This window comes from Leptonychotes weddellii, chromosome 9 (assembly GCF_054177405.1).
Source record: "Leptonychotes weddellii isolate Sample4059 chromosome 9, ASM5417740v2, whole genome shotgun sequence".
NCBI classification, from domain to species: Eukaryota; Metazoa; Chordata; class Mammalia; order Carnivora; family Phocidae; genus Leptonychotes; species Leptonychotes weddellii.
The window spans coordinates 12,355,801-12,381,026 of record NC_138377.1 but is presented as its reverse complement, the minus strand read 5'-3'; the positions used below and the strand labels follow the sequence as shown (position 1 = coordinate 12,381,026).

Below are 25,226 nucleotides of genomic sequence, written 5' to 3'. Positions count from 1 at the left end.
ATGTTACCTCAATTAAGTGCAATTAAACAGCCAAAGAATGTTCCTTACCACACAATCTTAGAGCAAGATCCTTAAACCTTGAACACGGACAGCATCGGCTGTGACCAGACTTTACGGATACGGAAACTGGGGCCCAAAGAGGTTGGTCAAGGTCACGTAAGTTGCTAGGAACAGAGCCTGTGCTGAGTGTCAGGACAGCCCTCTTTCCACTACTCACACTGCCTAGAACAACTACATTTAATTTTAGTTCATCACACATTCGGCTTGCGCTTTCGAGGAATTTTATAGTCCCCACTCCATCTGTGCGTTTTGCCATTCTAGTAGCTTCCCTTTATTCAGTGCTTCCCGTGTATCTATCTGTTGCACTCTCCGTAAAAGAAGAGAGGTCCACGAGTGGAATCAATCGCCATCTGTTTGTTGTTTCGACAGCACAGAGATGCTGAAACATTCCCAGCTCAGCGTTAGTCCGTGTTATTCTGAAAAGGCCAGTTCCGGATCGACAATCCACCTTGGATAAGGGCAGCAAAGGATTTCTTCCAGGATGTAGAGCCACTAAGAAGAAGGTCACCATTGTCAACGTTATGGCACACGCTGTCATTTAGAGAGGTATTAGGTTTTGCTTTTCCGAAGTGCTTCAAATACACTGAAGACCATTTAGGTTGAAACCAACCAGTCAGAATGGATTCGTGGGCTCCGAACTGTTCAAACAGCACATGTAGCGACAAGTTAAAGGTTCGGTTTTGAGACGGCCTGGTCATGAATGCCAAGGGTGCCCAAGCGCCACAGAAACCAACTCTGCAGCCCGTGGTCCCTGAGGAGCATGGCCGGGGCCATCGCCGGTTGCCTCTGGGACCCCGGAGCAGGTGCGCTCGTCTCTGCCAGGGTGTCGGTCACAAGCCTACACCACTGGTGATGGCTACGGGGTTTTCAAAATGCCACTGGGCGGGAACAAACACACAGCATCCAAACTGGCCAAATGAAGCAACCACTTGTTACAGATTAATAGTTTATTTCACCCACACGGTGTCCATCTTGAGGGAAGCAGGGCACACAGCCCTATTGTTTGTGGAGTACCTACACACGGAAGGGCATTTTATTTGTGTGCAGATACTGTGCGTACAGAGATGGCTATCTGTGCAGATAAATGCCTCAGGGACTCTGAGCTTTAGGAAAGTAGAATCTGGGTGCAGTTTCTTCTCTCTCTGCTCTCTCTGTTGCTTTAATCTTTTATATCCTTACATAGGTCACATAGAAAGGCATGCTTCCAGTCTTCTAAGGTGTAGAAGTAAATAAGCAAATGAAATTTCAAGGATGGACACACGCTTAGTATTCTACATGCAATAACTTGTCTCTGCTGTGACATACATTCTGACTTCCGTGATTGAAATACCACTGAGGGCTCAGGAACATAGAAGAATATTTAGTGGCCTCCTTGTACATGCAAAGCTCGGCACTAGGCACCAAGTATCAGGTTTCCAGTAGCTCTGCAAAGCAGACATTCTGCAGAAAAGACACTCTGGCCAGCATCCCTCGTTCCTAGTCTCAGCCCCAAACTGCTCGCTGGGCCACAGACCCTGGCCGGCTCTCCTCCACACTCTCCCCAGCACTGATTTTATCACTTGACCTCCTGTTTGTGCTGGTTCTCTAGGATGGCCACCACCAAGGCTTTGCTGAAACATGACTATAGTTCCCACTCTGCCCACTCACGTGAGGACTAGGTCCTCTACCTTGCATACACGCCAACCAAATGGGTTAGTGTTCCCCACTCCCTGGGCAGGGCACCACTCACTCTAACAAGGTGCAAGATTAAAGAGATGCGTGTCAGTTTCATGCCTTTGAGAAGTTTATGATCTCAGTAGGAGTGCAAACACAAGCACCTAAGATGGCATGTATCAAAAGAGTGATACAGAGGAGCCTAGAAGAGAAAAAAAAAAAAGCAAAGACTAGTCAGGGAAAGCACCACAAGGATATGACCCTATACAAGTAGATTTCAGACAGACTCATCGGGGTATTTCAGAAAGAAGAAAATCATTCATTCATCCATTCGTTCATTCATTCAACGAACAGGATTTCACATTTACCATGTGTAATAAGGGTAGGCTGTTTTAACTAATATCCAGGTAAGACACCAACGAGCTTACAGGAGATGGTATGCACCCCAACATCTATAATGCAGAGACAACTATGACAACAGCCAGAAGAACAATTATAGGAGCCTCTACTTTCTATGGAAACTGTCTCCTCCTTTCTATCCTCCCAAATACCATGATCAACAAAGATAAGTCTGGGTGTTACACAAATGAGCCAAAGATGGCCCCTGGGTTGTCTATTTCTTCACTACACTCTGAGACCTGTTAGCTCAAAAGGCTGCTGGTGCCAAACTCAAATTTTTGCACACCCACTTAATTTTTTTTAAAGACTTTATTTATTCACTTGACAGAGAGAGAGAGAGAGAGAGATAGCAAGAGCACAAACACAAGCAAGGGGAGTGGGAGAGGGAGAAGCAGGCTTCCCACCAAGCAGGAAGCCCGATGCGGGGCTCGATCCCAGCACCCTGGGATCATGACCTGAGCTGATGGCAGACGCTTAACTGACTGAGCCACCCAGGTGTCCCCAATTAATTTTTTAATAGCCCAGACAAGCAGATTTTTAGCTATTTAAAGCCTGCCTGTTTCGCATTCCTTACAAAACCACACCCAGCATCTGCTAGCCACGGATAAGATAGAACCCTGTGGTTATAAGCCCCGAGGCCACTACTGCCCTTTGGAGCTTCCTGACCTAGACCCTCCCCAACACGCTGGTGAACAACATCACAAGGACACACGTGAGACCCTCTCCAGTTATCCTCTCCCTGAAGTGACCCTCCCCTCCTCAACCCTCCTGCTGAAGTCTCTGGACGGACTCCTGCTTTCAGGGGCATCCCCCCTGCAGCCCCAGGCAAACCTGCCTAAGTATTGCCCAACAATGCTTGTGTCTACTACTGCCACCTTGTGGACCTATCTTTTTCCTTGATCAGCCCCCAGATCCCTCGAATGCTCTACACCAGGCTGCCATGTTTATTTTATTTTATTTATTTGACAGAGAGAGCACAAGCAGAGGGAGAGAGAGAGAGAAGCAGGCTCCCTGCTGAGCAAGGAGCCCGATGTGGGACTCCATCCCAGGACACTGGGATCATGACCCAGGCCGAAGGCAGCCGCTTAACCAGCTGAGCCACCCAGGCGTCCCGGCTGCCATGTTTATAACCACATCACCTTGCTCCCTGGCCTAGACTGATTGGAGGAGGGGCACCAACCTGACCCAAGCCCAACAAATCAGATTATCTTCTCAGGAAAATGGAAAATGACAAGTCAGACACCGAGGTCTCCTTATGTGTTCCCCCATTCCAAGAAAAACTAAGTTTGTTCAAAGAGGTCTCCGTTACTTGTAATAAAACCTTGTTAAATAATTCAAAAACATAAATGGAAAGGCCCAGCATAGGGAGAGATGACTTTTAGTCATTGGCAATCGGGGAAGAACTTATGTAAGAAAAGAAACAAGAACTGGAATGAGTTCATCACAAGCAGTCATCCACAGAGATGTGAACGAGCATGGCCGGCCTGCTCAAAGGGAAGGTGGGCCGAGCTAGAGGAAATGGTGAAGCTGGAGGGGGTAACTGAGGCCAGACAGGTAGACTGAGCCCAAATGGGGATCCCTGTGGATGCTCAAGTGAAAGCCACAGGATGCCAATATACCTGGAGGAAAACCACGTTCTTCTTTTCCCTGAAGTTCTGAGGTGTTTGTGTTAAAGCTGAGAGTGCAGACCTAATTGTGCAGCTGAGGTGATGTGCTGCCAGTCATTCTGCCTCCCTGACCTTCAGGAAAGCTAGAAAACTATGGAGAAAGGGATGTGAAAAAGAATGCAAGGGCAACCGGCTGCCAGAAATACTGACATATCTCCATCTATGAGGGAAGAGACCGCCATCATGGGCAGCGAAGATCTGCTACAGTGGTCTGAGTGAGGCAGGAACTGTGAAGGGGGTATTTGGGACGTTCTGGCTGAAGGTGCTGAAGATGGTCTGGAGGGGGAGAGCCTGGAGCCAGAAAGTCAGGTGTAGAGGGATAAAGCCTGCCCTGAAATGATGAGACCAATGGGAATGGAGACACAAGAGCACACGATCCCTCAAGGAAGAGCAGGAGTCAAGCCTGGATCTGCCCAGGGTAGGAGAAAGGCAGCAATGTCTTCACTGTAGGGGTGAAGCCAAGGGAGATTTAAGAACCTAGAGCCAGGGACAGAGGTGGGTTTTGCTTTTTGTAATAATGAAGCAGTTTCTAACAGCCAGTCCTCTTGAAAATAACAACTACTGACCTTAGATTTAAAAACCAAACAAATGAGCAAAGAAACAAACAAAAATACTAACTGAATGCAGTGAGAAGCAAAAACTATAGGGGAGTCTACGCTTGAAAGAAGGGAAAGGCGATGGGTGGATTTTCTGGTTTTTTTAAGAAAAAAACTAATCAGTGCCACATGGGGCTCTTAAAACATAGCTAGAAACCCAAGGTGTTACGTGTTTGAAGAACCAGAAGGCAGAGTCCAGGGCAAACACAGCAGCTATAAAGTGAGGTGTAAAATCCCAGGAAGGAGAGAGTCTGAGAGAAGGAAGCCCCAAGTTTTGTGTAAAAACTCTGTCTCAATCTGTAACTATCCGTGTGCGGGGAAGATTACAAGAAGATAAGCTAAGGCTAAACAAAATGTAAAGAGATTTAGGGGCTGCCCACCACAAAAAGGACAAGGGCTGGAATTACAGTGAACTCAAGATAACTGCCTAATGACACAAAACAAGACAAATCAATATTTTTCAAGAATAATAAAATCCAGGGGTGCCTGGGTGGCTCAGTTGGTTAAGCATTCAACTCTTGGTTTTGGCCCATGATCTCAGGGTTATGAGACAGCCCTGCGCCAGGCTCCACACTCAGCGTGGAGTCTGCTTGAGATTTTCTTTCTCTCTCTCTCTCTGCCCCTCCCTGCCGCTCACACAGGTGCACACATGCTCTCTCTCTCTCAAATAAATAAATAAATCTTTAGAAAAGAATAACAGAGTCCAGAGTCTCTACAATATATCATTCACATCTGGGTTATAATCTAAAATGTCTAGACGTGTGAAGAAGAAAATACAGCCCGTATTCAAGAGCAAAGTCAAAAGCAATAAAAAAGACTGACCCCAAGATGATACACATTAGAATTAACCAACAAGGATGTTAAAAGCCTATTAAAACTATGCACATGATATCTTAGCACAAAAATCAATATGCATGACAAACAAAATACACTCATAATGACAAGAACCAAATGAAAAATTAAAATCTGAAATGTAAAAATCTCCTGAATAGGCTTAAGAGCAGAATAGAAAGAACAGAAGACAATCTATAAACTCAAAGACAAAACAGATTTATTCAGTCTATAAAACAGAAAGAAATAAAGACTGGAAAAAATGAGAACCTTGGAGACCTATGAGCTGACTGTCTATCCATGTTTAGCAATTAAAGTCTAAGAAGGAGAACAGAGAAGAGGAGAGATACAGAATGAGGCACAAAGATTATTTGAAGATACAATTTCCCAAATTTGGTTAAAGACATAAATTTTTAGGTCAGTGGGGGATGGGTGAAATAGGTGAAGGGGATTAAAGAGCATGCTTACCACAATGAGCACTGAATAATGTACAGAATTGTTGAATCACTATATTGTACACCTGAAACTAATCTAACACTGTATGTTAACAATACTGGAATTAAAATAAAAAACTTAGTTAAAAAAAAAAGACATACAGTTTCATGTTTAAGAAGAGCCATAGGGACGCCTGGGTGGCTCAATCATTAAGCGTCTGCCTTCGGCTCAGGTCATGAGCCCAGGGTCCCGGGATCGAGCCCCGCATCGGGCTCCCTGCTCGGCAGGAAGCCTGCTTTTCCCTCTCCCGCTCCCCTTGCTTGTGTTCCTGCTCTTGCTATCTCTCTCTCTGTCAAATATATAAATAAAATATTAAAAAAAAAAAAAAAGAAGAGCCATAAACACCACGCAAGGGACATACAAAGAAAGCCATGGGGGGAGAAGGGGATTTAAAAAAAAAAAAGAAAACATGGCAGATGCACCCAGAAGGGGTGGAAAACCCACTAGGGACAGAAGACCAAAGATAAAGATGACAGTAGGTTTCTCATCAGAAACAATACAAATTGCAAGACAGTGGAGCCACATCTTCAAAGTGCTAAAGGAAAAAAAAAACTGTCAAATTAGAATTTTATATCCAGTGAAAATAGCTTTTTTTTTCCAAAGATTTTTTATTTATTTATTTGACAGAGAGAGACACAGCAAGAGAGGGAACACAAGCAGGAGGAGTGCGAGAGGGAGAAGCAGGCTTCCTGCCGAGCAGGGAGCCCGATGTGGGGCTTGCTCCCAGGACCCTGGGATCATGACCTGAGCCGAAGGCAGACGCTTAACGACTGAGCCACCCAGGCGCCCCATGAAAATAGCTTTTAAAAACAAAGTGAAATAAATACTTTTTCAGACATACAAAAACCAAAAGAATTCACAGCCAGCAGACCAGCGCTACAAGAAATGTTAAAGGAAGCCATTCAGGCAGACGGAAAGTGATACAAGATGGAACTCTGGATATACACAAAAGAATAAAAAGCACCAGAAATGATTAACTATGTAGATTAATATAAAAGATCTTTTTCTTATTATTTAAATCTCTTTAAAGGCAACTGATTGTCTAAAACAAAAACACTAACAATGAATGGTGGGGTTTATAACAAATACAGAAGTAATAAAGCATATGACAACAATAGCACAAAGGCCAGGAGTAAAGAAATAGCTGTGTACTCTTTTAAAGATTCTTACACTATACAATAACTAGTAAAATATAACTTGAAGGTTGACTGTGACAACGATGTATACTACAAATGCTAAAGTAACTACTAAAATAAATGCAAAGAGATATAGCTATCAAGTAGATAAAAACAATAAAACAGGGGCGCCTGGGTGGCTCAGTCGTTAAGCGTCTGCCTTTGGCTCAGGTCATGATCCCAGGGTCCTGGGATCGAGCCCCGCATCGGGCTCCCTGCTCAGTGGGAAGCCTGCTTCTCCCTCTCCCTCTCCCCCTGCTTGTGTCCCTGCTCTCGCTACATCTCTCTCTGTCAAATAAATAAATAAAATCTTTAAAAAAAAACCAAAAAGCAAAAAAAAACGATAAAACAGAATCAAAAAAGAATGATCACTCCAAAGGGAGGCAGAAAAGAAGAAAAGAGTAATGAAGAACAGATTGGACAAACATAAAACAAATCATTAATTGATTGGTTTAAACTCAACCAAATCAATAATTATATTTAAATAGTATAAATATCCCAATTAAAGGACAGATTGTCAAATGAGAAAAAACATAAGATCAAACCACATGCTGCTTATAAGGAAACCACTTTATGAAGTCACAAATATAAAGAAATATACTATACCAGCATTAATCTAAAGACAGCTAGAATAGCTGTATTAATAGCAAACAAAGTAGATTTTATTTTATTTTTTTTAAAGATTTTATTTATTTATTTGACAGAGAGAGAGACAGCGAGAGAGGGAACACAAGCAGGGGAAGTAGGAGAGGGAGAAGCAGGCCTCCCACTGAGCAGAGAGCCCAATGCAGGGCTCAATCCCAGGACCCTGGGCTCATGACCTGAGCCGAAAGCAGATGCCCAACGACTGAGCCACCCAGGTGCCCCCAAGGTAGATTTTAAATTACAGAATATTACCAAGGTAAAGGGAATAATTTCATATAGAGGGGTCAATTAATCAGAGGACATAGCAACCCTAAATATTTAGACACCTAGTAACAGAACTTAAAAATACATGAAGAGGGGCGCCTGGGTGGCTCAGTTGGTTAAGCGACTGCCTTCAGCTCAGGTCATGATCCTGGAGTCCCGGGATCGAGTCCCGCATCGGGCTCCCTGCTCGGCGGGGAGTCTGCTTCTCCCTCTGACCCTCCCCCCTCTCATGTGCTCTCTCTCTCTCTCTCACTCTCTCAAATAAATGAATAAATAAAATCTTTAAAAAAAAAATACATGAAGAAAAGTGATAGAACTGTAAGGAAAAATAGACAAATCCACAGTTAGAGATCTCAGCAACCTTCTCTCAATAACTGATAGAATAAGTAGACAGAAAATCAGCAAAGATAGGAGACTTGAACAACACTGTCAACAAAATTGATGTAATGTCAAGAACACTACACCCAACAACAGAACACTACCCATTCAAGCGCACGGGAAACATTTACCAAGATAGATCACATTTAGGGCCATAAAACATATCAATAAATGTAAAAGGATTCAAGTTATACAAATGTGTTCTCTAACCATAATGCAATTAAATTAGAAATGAATAACAGAATGATATTTGAGAAATTCCCAAATAATTGAAAAATAAATAACACACCTCTAAATAACCCGTGAGTCAAAGAAGAAATCAAAAGGAAAATGAGAAAGTATTTTGAACTGAATGAAAATGAAAACAACATATTACAATTTGTAGGGCACTGCTAAAGCAGAATAAGAGGAAAATTTATAACACTAAGTGCTTATATTAAACAAGAAGAAAGGTTCCAAATCAATAACTTCAGTGTTTTCCACCTTAAGAAACTAGAAAAAGAACAGAACATGAAACCCAAAGCAAATAGAAGGAAATAATAGAGAAAAAATATCAATTAAATAGAAAAAAAAATAGGGAAATTTCAAAGAAACCAAAAGCTAGTTCCTTCAGAAGGTCAATAGAACTGTTAAATCTCTAATCAGTATTATCAGGAAAAAAGGAGGAAAAAAAATATTACCAATATCAGGAATAAGGAAGCTGACATTACTACAGTCTGTAGATATTAAAAGTAAAATAAGTGGACAGTAGGAACAATTTTATGCCAATAAATTTAATAATTTATTTGCAAATTCCCTGAAAGACACAAATTAACAAAGACCAATGAAAAAAGAATTATATAATCTGAATAAGCTTATATCTATTAGTAAACTTGAACTTGTAGCTAAAAATTTACCTTCAAAGACTCCAAGTCCAGATAGTTTCAGTGGTGAATTTTAGCAAACATTTAAAATAAAAATAATACTACACACAAAACTTCTGGGAAATTGAAGAAGGGAGAATATTCTCCACTTTATTCTATGAAACCAGGATCACTCCAGTACCAAGACTAGACAAAGATATACAAGGAAAGAAAACTAAAGGCCACTATCTTTCAGGAATATACATGCAAAAATTCTTAACAACAATAACAAAGAAAGTTGAATCAATCAAATCTAATAATAAATGTAAAAGATAAGACAGACCAAATGGAGTTTATTCTAGGAGTGCAGGGTTGATTTAACATTAGAAAAATCAATATAATTCACCATAGTAACAACTAAAAATGAAAAGTCATATGATCATCTCAGTAAACACAGAAAAAGCATTTGACAAAATCCAGTATCTCTTCTTGGTAAAATCTATCAGCAAACTAGGAATAGAAAGGAACTTTAATAAAGAGTATCTATAAAAAAAGAGGAAAAAACAAACCCTAACTCCATAGCTACTATCATACTTTAAAGACTGAATGTTTTTCTCCTACGATCAGGAACAAGGAAAGATTTTCTCTCACCACTTCTATCTTTTTTTTTTTTAGAGGGAGGAGGAGAGGCAGAGGGAGAGAGAGAATCTTAAGCAGGCTCTACACCGGGCATGGAGCCCAACACAGGGCTCAATCTCAGTACACTGAGATCATGACCTGAGCCAAAATCAAGAGTCAGATGCTTAAACGACTGAGCCACCCAGGCGCCCCATCTCACCACTTCTATTTAACATTGTATTGGAGGTCTAGCCAGAACTATCAGGCAAGAAGTAAAAGGTAATCAGATTGGAAAGGAAGAAGTAAAACTGTATCTGCATAATATGATCATCTTTGTAGAAAACACCAAACAATCTACAAAAAGACCTCTAGAGTAAGTGAATAAGTGAAGATAGCATGATACAACATGAATAAATGAAAAGCAGTTGTATTTCTTTATGTTGGCCAACGATCAGAAATTAAAATTTAAAAAACAGAATTTACAATAACATAAAAACACTGAAATACTGAGGGATAAATCTGACAAAAGATGTGCAAGACCTGTATTCTAAGAACTACAGAACATTGCTGAGAGAAATTAAAGACCTAAATAAATGGACACATAGACCATGTTCATGGACTGGAAGACTCAATACCATTAAGATGTTAATTCTCTTTAAATTGATTGAAAGATTCAACATCAGGATTTTTTGTAGCAGTTGCCAAGCTGATTGCCAACTCATGTGTAAGTACAAAGGACCCAGAATGGCCAAAACAATAGGCAGAACAAATCTGGAGGAATTTCACTACATGACCCTAAGACTTATTATAAAGCTACAATCATCAATACAGTGTGGTATTAGCATCAAGACAAAGAGGGGCACCTGGCTGGCTCAGTCAGAAGAGCATTCGACTCTTGATTTCAGGGTCATGAGTTCAAGCCCCATATTGGGTGTAATAAATATTTTTTAAAAAGATAGACAAATAGATCAATACAACAAAATAGACAGTCCGGAAACAGACTAACACATATTTGGTCAATTAATTTTAAGCAAAGGTATAAAAGTAATTTAGTAGAGAAAGAAGTTTGTTTCAACAAATGGTTCTGGAACAATGTGAAATCCATGTATTTAAAAAATGACCTTGGATACATACCTTGCACCATATACAAAAATTAATTCAAAATGGACCACAGATCTAAATGTAAAACTACAGCTTTTAGAGAAAAACAAAAGAGAAAATCATGTTAGGCCAATACCTCTTAGATATAACACCAAAAGTGCAATCCATAAAAGGAATAATGGATGAACTATATTTCAAAATTAAAAATATCTGTTCTTCCAAAGACATGGTCAAAAAATGAAAATACAAGTCAGAGATTGTGATAAAATATTTGCATATCACATACCTAACAAAGAATTTATATCTTAAATATATGTTTTAAAAATTCTCAAAACTCAATACTGAGTAGATAACCAACCCAACAATATAATGGGCAAAGACTTCAACAGACATTTCACTAAAGAAGATGTATTAATGGCGAAGAAGAACACGGGAAGATGTTCAACAACATGAGTCAGTAGGGAAATACAAACGAAATCTCTAATGACATACTGCCACTACACACCTAGTAGAATGGCTAAAATTTATAAAGATTTAGCAAAGATGTGAAGCCACAGGAGCTCGAATGTTGCTGGTGAGAATGTAAAATGGTACAAATAATTTTGGAAACATTTTGGCAACTTCTTAAAAATTATGAACTACAGAAATGATCCCTGAAAGTATAGTCTTGCAACTTCTTTTTTTTTTTTTAAGATTTTATTTATTTATTTATTTGAGACAGAGAGAATGAGAGAGAGAGAGCACATGAGAGGGGGGAGGGTCAGAGGGAGAAGCAGACTCCCTGCTGAGCAGGGAGCCCGATGCGGGACTCGATCCCGGGACTCCAGGATCATGACCTGAGCCGAAGGCAGTCGCTCAACCAACTGAGCCACCCAGGCGCCCTAGTCTTGCAATTTCTTAAAAATTAAACATTCCAATCTTAGGCCTTTACCTAAGAGAAATGAAAGCATATGACCATCCGTATATTTGTACACAAATGTTCACAGCGACTTTGCTTCGGATAGCCATAGGCTGGAAACAACTCAAATGTCCAACAGGGGGCGGCGGGGTGGCTCAGTCGGTTAAGCATCTGCCTCGGCTCAGGTCATGATCCCGGGGTCCTGGGATCAAGCCCCACATCGGGCTCCCTGCTCAGGGGGGAGTCTGCTTCTCCCTCTCCCTCTGCCCCTCCCCCGCTTGCACGCTCTCTCTCAAATAAATAAATCTTAAAAAAAAAAACACCAAATGTCCATCAAAAGGTGAATGGGAAAACAAAGTGCGATATGCCCATTCAAAGGAATACTACCCAGTGATAAAGAGGACTGAAGGGTTCATACATACTATACGTGTGTACACATCTTGCAGACATGGATGAATCTTAAAATCATTTTACTGAATGAAAGAAGCCAGACATGCTCCCTCCAAAAGTACATACTGTATGATTGCACTTACATAAAATTCTAGACAGTGCAAAGTAATCTGTAGTGACAGATGGCAGATTAGAGGTCGCTTGCCTACTTGATGGAGGGTGGGGAGGGATGAAAGGGGAGATAACAAAGGAGAATGAAGACGCTTTTGCAGGTGACAGGTATCTTCATTATCTTGATTGTTAGGATAGATTCACAGGTGTATATATACACGTCAAAACTTATCAAACTCCACACTCTAAATATGTGTAGTGTATTATATATCAAGTATACCTCAATAAAGGTATTTTTTAAAAAGATTACTGATATCTTAAGACGTACTTCTTAAAGTTTCCCACCAAAGACTCTGTATAGAAGAAAACGAATAAAACTCTAAGGGTCTGGGGATACAACCCCCACAGCAGCCAGCCACAAAAACCAAATTTCTTTAAGTCTCACACTGTATCTTTCTTTTTTTTTTTTTTGAGAGGGAGGGAGGGATGCGCAAAGGTAGAGGGAGAGAATCTTAAGCAGGATCCACACCTAGCGCAGAGCCTGACGAGGGGCTCTATCTCACCACCATGACATTATGGCCTGAGCCAGAACCAAGAGTTGGACCCTTAACGCCCCAAGCCACCCAGACGCCCCTCTTACACTGTATCTTAAAAATCTGTACGCATGTTACTTCCTAGTTCATAAATGCTGTTGGTTTTAATATAGACATAATGTTTAATATTAATTACTAGTTAGATTGTATAACAATTCCCGCCACAAAGCTTCCTGTTGAATAGATACCTCAGGAAGATGTAGTCCACTTTCTCTGTGGCATTGCTTCCAACTAAAGAATACGAAAAGTTTTTGCAAAGTCTAGACGCTTTTGTTGTCTTTCTGTACTGCTTCTCTCTCCCTCTACTCCTTTTTCACTTATAATTACCAGAAAACTGGGGCAAAAAAATATATTTGCCAATGTCAGATACTACTTTCCTTTCCTCTTTTAAGGAAGTAAGACCTAAGAATTCCAAAGGTTTGTCACGTAATCAAACTGAAAGAAAAAATACATTAGACTCTTCGTTTGTTCAGGAAGGGAGCTCTTTTGGTGCTGAATAACGGAATATTCCAGAAAATCTTTTCTTATTGTTACTTTCCACTGGATTAGATGATGTCTCAGGATTATAATCACGAACCTTGAGGTTTTACTAGATAGTCCTTATGGTTGCGGAGAAAGGTGGAGAAGAGAAGCGCCCGGCTGGCTTAGTCAGTACAGCATGCAACTCTTGATCTCGGGGTTGTAAGTTCGAGCCCCACGTTGGCTGTAGAAATTACTTAAAAATTTAAAAATTAAAAAAAAAAAAGATGGAGGAGAACCTGCAGTGGACTGGCCTCTAACAAACCTCCCAGATCTCTAGGCCCATCTGTCTGCTACGCTCTCTTGAGTATTTCCAAAATTTGTGGGCAGAACACACAATGAATGAATCTGATTATCTGCGCTTGCTTTGTTGTGATAAGCAATTTGTAAATATTAAGATGCTTTTTTAGGTAAGTGGTTTTAAATAAATACACACGTCATTTTTCTCTAGAATTAAAGGAATAATTAGAAATAACTTTCTGGAATGGTACACAATGCAACCCCTCTCAGCAAGTTCAGCCATGCAGGGCTTCTCAAACTTTAATGTGCCCACAAATCACATAGGACCTTGGTAAGAACACAGACTCTGATTCAGTGAGTCAGTCCGGGCTGGAACCTAAGAGTCTGTATTTCTGCAAGATCCCAGGTACAATGATAAACACTGCTGGTTCCAGACAACACTTCCCAAGGCTTCACCTGCAGTGCTTCTCCAAGTGGGGTGCGTGGACCAGCAGCGGCAGCGTCACCTGGCCACACGGGAGAAATGCAAGTTCTCAGGCACCACATCACACCTCTTGAATCCAAAACTCTGGCGATGGAGCCCAGCAGTCCTGTATTCATTTGACTTTCAGGTGACTCTGATGTTCAAGAATCACTGGCTTAGAGAATGAGAAACAACGGACTGCAGTGGGTGAAAATCAGCTGATATTTCAAAAGGTCTGTGGTTCTGAGAGAAAGCCATGGAAAGTTCAAGAAGAAGCCTAGTCATAGAGGACTATTTTATTTAGTTTTAAGATTTTATTTATTTATTTGAGAAAGAGAGAGAGCACACACACATAAGCAGGGGGAGCTGTAGGCTGAAGGAGAGAGAGAGAGAAGCAGGCTCCCCGCTGAGCAGGGAGCCTAACATGGGGCTCGATCCCCAGACGCTGAGATCATGACCTGAGCTGAAGGCAGACATTTAACCGACTGAGCCACCCAGGTGCCCCTATAGAGGACTATTTTATTTTTATTTTTATTTTATTTTATTTAAGATCTTATTTCTTAATTTGATAGAGACACAGTGAGAGAGGGAACACAAGCTGGGGGAGTGGGAGAGGGAGAAGCAGGCTTCCGGCGGAGCAGGGAGCCCAACATGGGGCTCAATCCCAGGACCCTGGGATCATGACCTGAGCCGAAGGCAGACGCTTAACCAACTGAGCCATCCAGGTGCCCCTATAGAGGACTATTGTAAACCAGAATGTGTTTAAAGTCTTCCCAGAGGGCGCCTGGGTGGCTCAGATGGTTAAGCATCTGCCTTCGGCTCAGGTCATGATCCCGGGGTCCTGGGATCGAGTCCCGCATCGGGCTCCCTGCTGAGCAGGGAGCCTGCTTCTCCCTCTTCCTCTCTCTCTCTCTCTGTCTCTTATGAATAAATAAATAAAATCTTTAAAAAATAAATAAATAAATAAAGTCTTCCCAGAGACGTCATCAGTTCTAATTTTTTTTTTAAAGGAAGAAAACACCACGTGAAATATGCAAACATAAAAGCTTTCTGTTGACAAGGTACAGTATGTACACACCACCAGCATAATCACTAGTTCCACTGTCACATGTTTATAACAAACATGTCACAACCATACTTTTTTAAAACCCTCTTCCCTTTCCAAACTCCATCTTCAAATTAGAACACATGAAATTACATCTATTCTTAAACTTTACAAACCTAAATAATGTGTAAGAACATTATGAAGCAATCAGGGAAACACAACATAGCCACTGATTTATAGCAGCAAAACAAAGGTCTATCAGTTGGGCAAAAAATATACAATTAGAGGATCTTTTTTTTTTTTTTTAAGATTTTTTTATTTATTTGACAGCAAGACACAGCAAGAGAGAGAGCACGAGTTGGGTGAGGGTCAGAGGGAGAAGCAGGCTCCCCGCTGAGCAGGGAGCCCGATGTGGGCCTCAATCCCAGGACCCTGGGATCATGACCTGAGCCGAAGGCAGACACTTAACCACTGAGCCACCCAGGCGCCCCGAGGATCTTATTTATAACAATGTTGGCAGGCTGATTTTTACCCCACCGTTTCCACTGATAACCCAGTGAGGATGAGGTCAACTGGCTTATTATTTTGAATAAGTCTAGCACTTATTTACAGAATTTTTTTAAAAAAAAAATCACTGTTGTAGGCACCAGATAAGAGACCTTGCTATACATGTAGGTAACAAAGACTCAAGAGATATGTTAGATTGAATCACAGAGAAGGATGAGAGGCCGACACACCAGAATTCAATAAAAAGGGGAAAAAATTAATGGAAAAAAACTAAATTTTTATACTCAGGCTCTCCTGAAGGTCATATAAAAAATAGAAAGTATATAAAAATTAGTATCTATAAAAAGGGCAGTCCAGAACATAAACAGGCATTGATCACACCAAGGTGCTTGGGGCCACATTAACTCAAAGACACAAAATGGTCCTCATGTTTGTGCTTCATTCATCTGCTGTTTAGACAGCAGCTACACAACATCTGTCTTCACGGTCCACGATGCACTCTCTTCTAGCTGCCCTAAGAAAAGCATTCACCCAAGCACAGAGCTGTTCTGAACCGTCATGCCTCTCAGAAGCACGACCCAGGGTCAGCGTCATTGGCATCCCCTGGAAATGCTATTTGTGGGAAACGCGGACCCTCTCAGGCCCCTCCCTCGACCTGTTGAATCAGAACCTGTATTTTCACAGCATGTCTAGATTTGTAGGCACATTCCACTTGAGGAGCACCACTCAAGCCTGCTTTTTGCCTTGGCTCCACCTGGATACCACTCCCCACCCCTGTGACTTCCCAACTTTATCTCTAGTTGGTGTTGAAGTCAAGACTCCCATTCTCAATCACTCCTCGAAAATGTATTGGCTTGGGAGGGAAGTGCTTCTAGGGAATTAAATGTCCTTCATCAAAGTGTATCTTATTTTGGAGTAGAAGACCGAAGGGATAGTATTACTCTTACTTTAGAAAATCCACCTCATAAAAGTTAAGTGAATTACTGAAGGTCAAAGCTTATCATTAGCAAAGTACTAGCTAAAAACCACATTTCTTCTTATTTATGTTGTACCATACTGCCTGGCATTCCCTGGAAATCCCAAAAGGGAAAGACAAGCTCCCACTTGAGTTGGGATCTGTGGTTCTGACCTATAATCAAGAATGTAGTTCTATTTCTTGTCTTTTTCTTCCTTCCTTTCTTCATTTTTTAACAACGGCAAATTAGGGTCAAGACTTAATCCGCCAAGATACCTTGGTCAACAACAGCTCACCCATCTCCCCACTACAGAACATGGAACTTTGCCTGCATCTGGATGTACTCATTTTCTTTTCTCTTTTTTCCTACTGTGAAGTTCAGAGAGAACATACTTACACTTTCTCTGTGATGGAAAAAAAAAAATCTCAGGGTTCATTTTTCAAAAGAACACTGGAATGTTACTTTTTAGCCCTTAAAGAGAGGAATCTATCAAACTAAAGACTTAGCTAAGTACTCCATGAGTCTGGCTTTGAAGGACCGAGGCTTCTAAACCTAAGTTCCCATAGTAAACGGCCCTAGCTGCAAAGAACACAAGGGGAGAAAGAAATTAGTCATCATCTAGGCCAGTGGTCCTCAAATTTTGCTGTACATGAGTCTTCGGGGGAGCTTTTAAAAATCCCCATGCCCAGGCCACAGCCCAGAGCAATTAAATCAGAATCTCTGGGTGTGGAACCCATTTTTTTCCCCAAATTCCCCAGGTGATTCCAAAGTACATCCAAATTTGAGAACCAGTGAGCTGGGTGGGGACACCCACGAAACCTCACACGGACGCCACGTTCTGTCGGTGGCTCCGCACATCTCGTATTTATTCCATTCTTCCCACATGCCAGGCGGCAGGATCTTGGGGGATATACTTTCACTCACATTCCAGAACCTGCTCTTCTCAAACAGCTGCTTCGGTTGGGGATATATATGTTTTTTGCAATGAGCTTCCGTTTAATAAAGAAATTCTTTCTCATTCCCTTAATATTCCTTCCCATTAAAGCATAACCTACAAACAGCAGGTGAATTATACTTAAGTGATGAGTATAAAAGACAGCTGTTTTATCTCAATGGAGCATTTTCTCTTGCTGATTCCATTATTTTACTCTGGCATGACATGCCTAATGCTTTAAGTAAGGCACAGCTTTTCTTTCCCTTTCCCCTTCCCCCTTTCCTTTTCCTCCCCCCTCCCCCCCGCTTCTTTTTTAGTTGAGGTGAAATTTCAGCTGCAAATCTACTCCAAAAGATCTTCAAGAAGCGGTCCAAATAAGAACACGATAGTATTGATTTTTTATGAGCAGCTGAAGGCTGATCACAACGTTCTTCCCAGACCACAGAATATGTAACCCTGGCATTTTTCAAAGGGCTATTTTTTTGGCACACTGAACACAGGTCAAGACATGGAATGGTGTTTTATTTTAATTATTCTTCTTAAGCCTTCTGAATCTTCAAGCAGCAGTACCTGAAGGCATTCATTCATAGTCAGCAGATAATGCAGCCTTTTTCACCCTGCAGTGACCTACTACAGAGAAAATACAGTGAATAAACTTTTTACCAAAGGGGTGCCATTCCCTTGTCCTTGGATTGCGACTGCCTGTGTGTGAACTTGTAGGGTATTTTCCAGACTGTTTTTTCAACAAGCAGAGCTTGCTGACTTTGCCAAACCTACTTCCTTACCTTTGTCTCTTCTGTTCTTTGGCAACTGCTACGACAAGCCTACCCCGTCCAAGGTCTTTCCCTTGCTCTAAACTGCCTCATTACAGCCTCTTCAATTTTACTTTTACTTATTCATAATATGGATCTTCCAAAGAACTCCCCAGAAGGATGGAGTCAGAGTCATGATTGATTTTTTGTTAAAACTGGAAGGAAGATTTATGTCTGTGCCCACAGAAACATACATTGTTTGTAATACCCCAGTTAGTACAAAAGAATTAAAGTCACATATCCTACTCCAAAAATTTGGATCTATTTAATGATAAAAGACCACATTATCAGAGACAAAGATTAAACAGTTGTAAATAATGGCACATCTGTTTGGTGCTGATCTTGAGTCTTTCCACTACATCAACTCTTTGCTAAGGTCACTGGAGGCAAAGTACAGCGACCAGATAAGACGTTTCAGGTGAGAGATGAGGATGAAAGACTCACCAGCACCTTAACAGCGTTGGGTGGTAGCTCAGGGCATCGGGGTTCCAGAATCCGGCAGACTTGAGTTCCGATCCTGACTGCACCACGAGTACTAGCTGTGTGTCCCTGGGTCAGATATTCACCTCTAAAATGCACATAATAGCAATACTGAGCTTCACAGGGTTGCTCTGAGGAGGAAGTGCTCAGAAAGCAGTGCGTGCACGTCAGCTATTCTCACCACATTTCAAAGAGAGAAACGCGACCCAAATGAACCTATGAGGCAAGAGAAGTGGGTCCATCTTACAGGGGAGAAGAGTGAGGCTAACAGAGATGAAGTCAACTCATCCTCCACACATCTTTCTACAATGCAAAAATGACTGGGTGGTTTCCTAGTTAAAACTCTTCTTTGGCTCCCATGACCAGAAACTCAGTAGGGGCATAAAGTCCAAACTCTTTATCATGCCATAATCCCTCGATAATATATATATTTTTTTCCCAAAACTCAACCCCAAATCACTCCCGCCATGAAGCCTTTCTGTAGCACCACGGACAGTTTGGTCCCTCCCTGCTCTGGGCTCCCACTCTCCCTATACACACTTCCCACAAAGCACCACGGCATCTTCCTGAGCACGATGCTTTCTAGGTCTGAGTCTGTACGCGAAACAGAAAGTTCGTTAAGAACAAGGCACTGTCCTACTCATCTGTGTAGTCCTAGCATCTAGCTGAGCACCAACCACCTGGTAGGTATTCCATAAAATGCTGGATGAATAAGCGAGTGAACTGTCAAAGCCATCCAACCAGTAATGGCAGAGCCAAAGCAGACCCCACATCTTCCAACTTCCCGTTGGGCCATCAGCGCCGGGTCCACACTGCCTTTGTCAATGCGCAGGTGACACGTCAGAGAAGACTTGAGACTCAAACTCTGAATTCAAAATGGACTTGTCATAAAATCTCAGGCCATGTGTTCAAAAATGAACAAACAATAACAACAAAACTGTGTGCATCAATTCATATGTCCGTAAAACAGGGCTCAGACTTAAGACTGGACATTAGGATACACAGGAGGTGGGGGAAGAACAAGAGAAAAACCAATTAGATAACACGGACAAGTACCTTCTTGAAAAGTGTCTTAATCTAAAACCGTCACAATAGTAAATATAATTAGATAACAATAATAATACCAAATACCACAGTTTATTACCATCCTTTCTTCTGAGGCTTTCAGTTGGAACTGAAAACACAATTACTAATTAAATTAGACAACAGGAGGTATCATTTTCCAAATGGAACCCTAGTGATATAAACGAGTTACTGCAGCTTCTCAAATTTCTCACTGTCACTCAAAGAGGGGGTTATTCACTTGGCTAGCGTCAACTCAGAAAAACAGATCCACACACTGCATTTGTTCTTTTATTCCAAATGCAGGTCATTTCTCTATTTTCTACGTAGTTACTAAGCCACCGTCAGACCATAAAGATGCCACAGCCCAGCTTCTCCCCTCAAGGAGCTTACCACACACTGGTGGGTGCAAAGGGGCACAGATGGCAAAAATCTAGTCATGTCTCAGGCAAAAAAAAAAAACAAAAAACAAGTCTCAGGGTAGGAGATAAAGAGCAGGAGATTCGCATTTCTTGCCTTGGAGGACTCTGGGTAAAAATAAAACAGTTTTAAAGTGGAACGGGATGAAGCAGGAGGCTGTGATCTTTAGGGGGCCTGAGATCATTCTGTTTCCTTCCACTTCTTCTTTTTCAAAAACTTCAAATGCATAGTGGAATGCACCAAGTTCATTATTTGTCTTTTCACTGAAGACTTTTCCAAATTGTGCTTTTAAAGGCATTAGGAAAAAATAAAAAAGAAGAAGAAGAGGGTGCAGTCAAATGGAAATTTAGGATAGTTAAATAAAAATAAAATTTTAAAATAAAAATGCTTTTTTGCTGAAGGACATCTCAGACCTCTTAATATGCGAAGTTGAATTCAGAATCTCCTAGAAGGGGATGTAATGTGCAGTTTTGACCAACTTAATTTAATGCAAGACTCTTTTTAAATATCTTACAGTCTAGTACTTTGGAAAACACACATAGAAAGTACTGGTCTAGTGAAAATGATACACAAATCATCTCTCCCTTTTTATTTTAAGGATTCTCACAGATTAAAAGAAAAGGGGGGTGCCTAGAATGGAGAAATAAAGGGGGCATGATCGCTAGGACCGTTAGCAAGGGAAAGATTTTTAAATTACATAATTACAACTTTGGTCTTGTTCTCCACCTACACTGTGTGACTTTGGCTTAAAAACTGATTAAACTTTTGGGGCGCCTAGGTGGCTCAGTCAGTTAAGCATCCGACTCTTGGTTTCAGCCCAGGTCATGATCTCAGAGTCATGAGATGGAGCCCCGTGCTGGGCTCCATAGTGAGCGGAAGTCGGCTTGAGATTCTCTCCCTCTCCCTCCCCCTCTGCCCCTCCCCCTGCTCGCAAGTGCACTCTCTCTCTTTCTCCCTCTCTCTCCCTCAAATAAATAAATAAATAAATAAATAAATAAATAAATAAAATCTTTAAAAAAAAATTGATTAAGCTTTCTCAGCCTGTTTCCACATCAGCCAAATGGGAATAATGGCATAACCTGCCCCTAAGAGCGAGTGGAGGTATTTACTGAGTTAAATGCTTAGCACAGAGCAAGTCTTCCATGTTCAGAAAGCATCACAGGGGACACTCGAGGGGTGACAGAGAGAGGCACATTAGGGGTAGTCACCATGGCTGTGTCTTCTTAGGCTAAAATGAAAGAAACCCTATGGGAAAAGAAAAAGAAACACACCAAAATGGGAGAAAAGTCCGAAGAAAACTCCTCTCAAGACAGATTTTTAAGGAAATGAATTTAATCTGAAATTACAAAAACAAGTGCCCCCAGCTGTTTCTACTTGTCTATGAAATCTGATCTCCAGATATCATGATGTATCTGGAGAACAAAGAAAATGCAAAGAACAGCAGGATAAACACTTTTAGTTGTGTTCTCACTTCATTTCTTCCAAGTGGTGTGTGGAGCACGGAAGTGGAGGGAAATGCAAAATCCATCCACGGTAAATTTATAGCAGATTTCAGGATTCAGGATAATTCTGAGGAAACAGAGAGAGTGGCAAAGCCAGCAACAAGTGACCACGTAGTACGAGGTAAGATCAAGACCCTAAAAACAGATGCCGCCCTTGGCCAAGTCAATTAGTTTTTACCACTGCCCTCTAAACCACCTGCTTAATACAGACCCAAACCCAAAGCAAAGCCTCACACTGCAGTTTCACAGTACTGCATGCTGAAAAAAAAGAAAAAAATCTTGCATATAAAGTTGCCGGGGGCACTAACGCAACCAGTTAGAAAGAAAAAGAACGAGCTTTATGACTTTAAAAATCAAATTTGTTAGGATAAAGTGTCCCAAGACTGCTGCTAACAGAAGTTTGTATGGAACAGTCCTGGATAGAAGTGTGTCCACCTGGGTCTTGAAAATATTTTTGTTGGGCAGAAATTTTCAACAGTTAGGTTGGAAATGTCTAGTAAGTATTTGCAACATGAAGGAATTGAATGAATGAATGAATGAATGAATGATGCGGTGAGGTCACAGTATCTATGATTGGAAGAGCTCTAAGATGGCTACCAGTGTAGATTTTGTATGTCCACTGTGTCGTGGGAAGCTCACCACCTAACCAGACAGATCTCTCCACTGTGATACAATGTTAATGCATGACAACAAACACTTCCAGAGGTTTCAAGTTTTATCCAACCTAGTTTCCGTTAGTGGTAAGAATGCAGGTGTTCCCAAAGAGTTAAGTACTTTAACAGATAAAGTTAAAAGTCAAATACTTTAGACTTTGTTATCTGTCACCAACATTCCTGTGTTCCCCTGCGTCTCAGCTAAGTACTTATCACCACCTGTACTTTCCTTACCTGTTTCAGTATCGACTAAGGGGTTCCCCCACCTCTAAGCATAACTGCAAGAAGCTAAAGATCTTGTCTTTCCCCAGCACCTAGCCTAATGCATGCACACACACACGGTCAATGTGCCTTAATATTTGTTGGATATATTAATGCGATGAGAACTAGGGAAGTAGCTGCTTCTCCTTATTCATTTCATTTCAAATACATCGTTTGGGTGGCATTATCATTAGGAGTCCACTGGTCAGGATTTTGGTCCCTGCTCTTCATTCTTGACAAAGCTATGCATCCCTGAGCAAACTTTTACATCTTACTGGTTTCCTTTGTTTTGTTTTGGGTGGTTTTTTTCTTTTTGTAGTTCTATGGTTTTATTTAACCATACAACCTGCACATAAGCTGTCTGTTCATTTTCTTCACCACACAACCTGGCATTGGGATCGGCGACTCTGACGGCCAACTGGGCTGCTCTTTCCACAGTGGCTTTGTGGTTCTTGGAGGAGACACTGTGAGCAATCTCTGCGCGGTGAGATTTGTTGCACATCGGCAACACCTCCAGGTCCTTCACGCTGTACACTAGGAACTTCCAGGAGCCACTGGGCAGCATGCGCTTTGTTTCCTTGTTGCACTAATGCTGGGCATCAAGGTCTGGCCCGTGAATCCTCTGAACACCCTATCGTCAGTGTCTCTGGGTTTCCGCCAGTTGCACTTACTTTTGACTTATCGGTCTGACTGGTCCTGGATGAACCTCTTGGTCCTCTTTTTACCGACCTTGGGCTTCACTAGAGGTCTGATGCCGAGTAGGAGATGGCTGTCACCTCCACAGGCAGTGCTGAGAAAGAGACTCACTCGTTTCCTTTGTCAACCTGGGCACTCAAACTATGCTTTTGAAGGTCCCTTACATCAGTCATAGTCTAAGATTACTTAGGAAAATATAAACCCAAACACCTGAGTTATCATAATTAATAAGGTTTAGAATGATTGGAACAAATAAAGAAATGCATTCCGAGATTGTTTTATTGAGTTAGTCATGGTTTTATCAAGTTCACTCATTTCTCTGCCAAATCACAAACTACTTTCCTGCATTTGGCCCTTACAAAGAGCGGGATTGATGAGGGGGCTAATGCCCACTCCCTGAAAAAGGAGCAACCCCCTCCTCTCCTGTCCAGAGAATTTCTGCAGCCTTTTTGCAAGCTTTCTCATTTGAGATGCAAGTGTCATTTAATTAAGTAGTTCCTGGCAACTTTGATTTTTCCTGCCTCCAATGGGTTAATGTTCTGAGAGCTTCCTTTGTTTTACACAGGGGCAAGAAAACACATTGAGCTGATACAGTCCATTATTAAAATTACATTTCAGCAGAGGCAAATAACTCCAGCCACCAGACGCTGGGCTTAGCCATCATCTTCCCTTGCTACAACCCAAAGCTATTACATTAAGAGCATAAGCAAAACAATAGAGCTGACAGTAAGGCAAACTCCCCTGGTAGATGGAAACCATCAATCCTGCTGGTGAAGTATTTAGCTACAAAAGGAGAAAAGACACTCTTTGATTGAAGGATAAAAGGAAGGAATACACAGCCACTTTTCAATCAGAGCGAGATCGCGAATACTTTAAGAAATAACAGCTTCCACAGGCGGATGGTAAGTTTCAGAAAGCGGGAGCCACAAGTCCACCTCGTAGGACTTAGAAAAGTTTGGGGGCAAACGAAGTCGTGCTTATCTGCCCCACGTTCGACTTGGGTGCTCAGGGTGCCCACCCATTCCCTGTGTGGTAGTTTCTATAGAAATCAAGCACTGAGCTTCTTTATGGGGCTGAGCAGGCACAAGACTGACCTCTGCAGCTTCAGCAACGTTGGGTAATATTAATAAACTCTACGTCTTTATTTAGAAGTCAATGAAATTAGCACTGGAGCTTAGAAGCCAGAAACACGATGTTTGGTTATTAAAAAACAAAAACAAAGAACTCTGACCATTCTTTCCCGTTAAACTCCAGCTCCGGTTCTCTGGACTAGAATAGTAGTGCTAATAGATTCCACCTCGACTAAAAAGGGAAACAGTGGCAGAAAATCTATTCCTCCGGCAAGGTTGCCGGGCAACGAGCAAGCTTTTGGCATGTGGCTGATGTCTCCAGGCAGCCTGGACTCCACAAAGTGAGCTCTTCCATCACTTATAACTAACTTGATTTTGATGGATTAAAACCGAATCAAAATGTACTGTAACTCACTCGCTCCCAAACTCAAGAAATCTGGGAAAGACAAAAAAAAATATAGATAGATAGATAGATAGATAGATAGATAGATAGATAGATAGATAATCTATATATATCCCAACACCCAACTAAAGACTAATTTATCAGAAACACTAGGATTGACTCAAGTTTATTCTACTGGGTGATCAGTTCTAGGAGACATATGATTTCATTTTAAGACAACCATATCCAAAAGCCATGGGAAAAAAATAGCATCGAAGAATAGTTGGGGAAAATATTAGTGTTCTAAAGACAGAGCCTCGATGTAATGAAGAGTTCTGGATTCAAATGCATCTTTCCGCCTGCAATTCTCTAGCAACACCTTCTTTGGCAAATCCCCGAGCGCATGAGTCAGTGATCAACAAGGGCTCACTGCAGGCTCTGAGGTCCCATCCCGGGGCTGTAGGGGGTGACCAAAGAATGTAAGACGTTGGGCCAGGCCTTATTTAGA

At 41.5% G+C, this 25,226-nt stretch overlaps 1 protein-coding gene and 1 pseudogene across 5 annotated transcripts in view; both read right to left on the bottom strand.

Annotated features, from left to right (window-relative positions):
• Positions 1-25,226, bottom strand: part of FOXN3 (forkhead box N3) — a 380,637-nt gene that overhangs the window by 290,286 nt on the left and 65,125 nt on the right. The gene's annotated exons all lie outside the window — the stretch shown is intronic.
• On the bottom strand, positions 11,320-11,393 carry LOC115936805 (small nucleolar RNA U3; annotated as a pseudogene).